Genomic DNA, 4,223 nt, shown 5'->3' on the forward strand with positions numbered 1-4,223 from the left:
CCTGCCATGCAGGCCCCATGCCTTGGGGTGTACTGAGAGGTGATTGAGACTGGGCGTGGTGGCGCATGCCTATAATCCCAGCACTTGGGAGGCTGATTGGGAAGGACCACTACAAGTTCGATCTGTGTAGTGAGACCCTGTGGACCATGTACTAAATACATAAAATAAATAAATAAAGTAAAATAACATGGATAGCCCGGGGAAATGGCTCAGTGGAATAAGCGCTTCTCTGGCAAGTGCAAGGGCCTGAGTTCAATCCCCGTTCTGAAAAAAAAAAAAAAAAAAAAACCCAAAAAAACAAAACCCATGGATGAATCAAAAGTATCTTGGACTATACCTTTAAAAATAAAATAAAATAAAATATATAATTTACACTTTTTCTCAGGATTTTATGTTTATTTTCATAAAGTTATATTTTTGAAATTTTTTTAGCATGGAAACTGTAACCTGAAGCATTCATTGTCATATAATATTATCTAGATCATGGTTACAAACTACCACTCATCAGGTATCATAAAAAACAGAAATTTATTTCTTACAATTCTGGAGGTGGAGAAGCCTAACATTAAGGCAACAGAAGAACTGATATCTAGTGAGATTATAATATAGTGCTTGTGTGTCTTAATTACTATTTATTTGTTTCTGGGACAAAATACCCAACACCCAAAATTTAAAAAGAAAGGTTTATTTAGCTCAGTTAGCGGAGGTTTGAGCCTATGCTTAGCTCTGGGGCACAGCATCAAGGCAGAAGCCAGCAGTCCATGCTGGCAGGAAGCAGTGAAGAGCAGAGGAAGGAGCAGCAGCTGCGGCATCCATCAAGCTCGCTCCCTTTTTTTAAATGCTGCCTGAAAAGACCACCTCCAAGGGAGTGGGGCAGCTGCCAGATCAAGCTCCTCTGAGGGAGTGGCACGCAGAACCTTTCCTCAGGCCCTCCTATACACTTTTTGTGCTGAGTCACTCTAGGGCGGGGCCCCCATGCCAGGAGCGACCCAGCCAACCTTCCAACTTTTCAAGTTGACACAATGTGTCTTCCACCACAATCCACCCCTTGTCTACTTGTCAACTACACACAATTTTCTAAGCTAGTCCCTAGATATAAAGACATGTCAACATTTCATAACTTTAACTTTATAATACAGGTTTAACTATCACTAAGAATTATTATTAAGTCTGTTAACACTATATTATAAGGCTGACTCTATTTTGGAACATGGGACTCTGATGCTTTATTTTCAAAGCAAAGTCTCTTACCTTGGGGTTCTGAGACTTTGAAGGGCAAGAACCTGCCACCTCTTGTGATATGTTTAAGACCTCTGTTTTAATCTCTTGTTGTTTTTGACCAGTGGAAATCTCAGCTCTACCTTTCTTTAAGTTGTTATTTCTTTTTTTTTTTTTTTTTTTAAATTCATCTGTTTATTGGATACAGGGTCCCATTGTCTCTCGTAGTGAGCCTTCTGAGTCAGCTTCCCCAGAGCTGGGAGTACAGGTGTGTGCCATCACACCAGCGTGGTACACAGTACTGGGCATCAAACGCTGGTCCTCGCACTTGCCAGGCAGGTGCTTAGACGTCAAGCTATCTTGCCAGCTGCGGGTATTGGTATTTCAAAGGTATTATAGTCGTCAAATTTATGTTACCTAAATTTTTCATTTTTCATTATAAAATTATTCAATTGCAATATTTTTCACTTGTTTTCCCTATGTACTGATTTTTTAATGGACATATATTAAATAAGGAAATCATATGAAGAATTATTAACTTTTTCTTTTTCTTCTTTTGCAGACTAAATGATTTTAAACAGGGTTTAGAAAAACATATTTTAAATTTAACCTATATAATATCATTTGTTAACATTTTAATTTTTATTTTTAAATTAATTTCATTGGTATACATTTAGTATACATAAGGACCATGATCACCATTGACAGCACCTATAAGTAATATGTCTTGAGTCTTCTTTTAATCCCCTTTTCCCCTTTAGCCCTCCTTCCACTCCTAATTTACAAAAGATTTGCTTCCATCCTTATCATTGTTTTCTCTTTCTGGATCCTTTTCCCTTCCTCTCCTTCCATGTATTTCTTCCCTTGTTCCTCTTCCCACTTGAACATTTTCTTTCCACTTCTAGAAAGCTGTCATCCATTTTGGTCCTTGTTTGTGACTTCTGTTTTTCAAACAATTTAAACTTTCACTGAATTTGCATGTGGTATTTAAATTCTTTATCATTTAATTGTTTTTTAACATCTCTTTAAAATAAAACAGTATGTATGAACTATTTATTTCACTTTAAAATATGGGTTATGGATGCACTCAAAATGCACAAAGACATCTCAAGTTTATCCTTCTTTATGGATATATATATATATATATATATATATATATATATATGCCAATATATATGCCAGAGAATGAACTTAGGTCTTTCACTTGTCAGGCAGGTGCTTATGCCACTGAGATACCCAAAATACATTTTTTAATCCATTGATCCAATGATGGGAGTCTGTGGTATTTTCAACATTTAGCTGTTATAAATTGTGCTGTTACAAAAGTGGATGTGCATATATTGCTATGGTACGAATCTTTTAACTCTTTTGGGAAAATACCTAGAAGCCAAATATCTGACTCTAAAGGAACATCAATTTTAATTTTTTGAGCAATCTCCACACTGATTTCCACAGTGATTGCAGCAGGATACACTATTGTCAATAGTGGAGAGGGGTTCTTTTTTCTCCACAATCACTGCCAGCATTTGTTGCTGGTGGATTTCTTGATGATAGCCATTCTTTCAGGAGTGAGATGGAAGTTCAGTGTTATTTTTATTTTTAACACTCAAATAACTAGTAATGTTGAACAATTTTTTTGTATATTTATTTGATACCTGTAGTTCTTCATCTAAGAAATGTTTATTTCATTTTAGGTACCCATTATTGGATTGAATCATTGTATTTTGGGAATCTGATTCTTTTTTTGAGTTCTTCATAAATTCTATATATTAGTAAATAGCTGTTAATTTTTTCCCCATTAAGAGGAAATCACTCTGGTGATTTGTCTTGCTAAGCGCAAGCTTTTCAATATAATGAGATCCAATTTATTGACTTTTTGTAATATTTCCCCGTGACTGGATTTTTATTCATAAAGTCTTTGGCTACACTAATGTCTTCAAGGGCCTTACCTATTTTATCTTCTAATAGATTAAATATTTATGTATTAATATTTGGATCTTGGACACATTTTGATTTTAGTATAGTGCATGGTGGAGGATATGGATCTAGGTTTAAATCTTCAGCCTGCGGAAAACCATTTTTCCTAGCACCACTTATTAAAGAGTCTACCTTTTCTCCATGAAGGTGTGTGAACACCTTTCCAAGTCACGCCTCTATGGCCCACCCAGACACACCCAGGAGTGTGCTTCAGTGATCCACTTGGCAGCTCCAAAGTCCATCAAACTGATGATTAAACTTAACTGGCACACCATCTAATTTAATATGAAACAAGGATTGGCATTTCATTTCTGTGAAGAAGGAGTTGGGTGGTGCTGTTAGGGACAGAATGGAAGCATTTTGTATTCCTTTGTCAATTTCTCGTCAATATTGTCTCTTCAATATTTATGTAGAAATGTGGACTGCAAGTTATAAGTTAAATTAATTAAGTGCAGAGAAGAGTTCTAGGTTGAAAATATACATATAATAAGGTATTATATAAGTAGCATTTAAAGATAAATCTGGAGAGATTGTTGAGGAAATGAGTGTAGACAGAAAGAGGAAAAATTCAATGCTTGAAACAAGGACCTTTTAAGTTTTTGAGGTCAAGGAAATGAACATCAAGCAACAGATGTGATTGGAAAGGAGTGCTGATTTCAGTGTAGTGCTCTTGAAGTACCCATGCTCTTAGAAGTCTTGTTTTAAGAAGTAAAAAGACGTGAGATCAACAAGGTCAAGTGTTGCTGATCATGAAGTGCTAACTAATAATTGGCCCTTGAGCCGATGAAGTAAAAATAATTAGTGAAAAATTGAATAACTTGGGTTTAAGGAAGAATTTGACATGGAAGACAAGTGTCTGGAGAGTTTATCTTCAAAAGGAAAACTGAATGGGAAGAAAGAAGGTCACCACTAATGCTATTGAAAATCCTGCTACAGATGGAGAATAGATGGTGTGGAAAGAGAGAGAATAGAAGGCTGTGCACAAATGATTAGTGGAGTGTGAAGCAAAGTTACATTCTGAGATAGAT

Source organism: Octodon degus, unplaced genomic scaffold (assembly GCF_000260255.1).
Source record: "Octodon degus isolate 3935 unplaced genomic scaffold, OctDeg1.0 scaffold00066, whole genome shotgun sequence".
NCBI classification, from domain to species: domain Eukaryota; kingdom Metazoa; phylum Chordata; class Mammalia; order Rodentia; family Octodontidae; genus Octodon; species Octodon degus.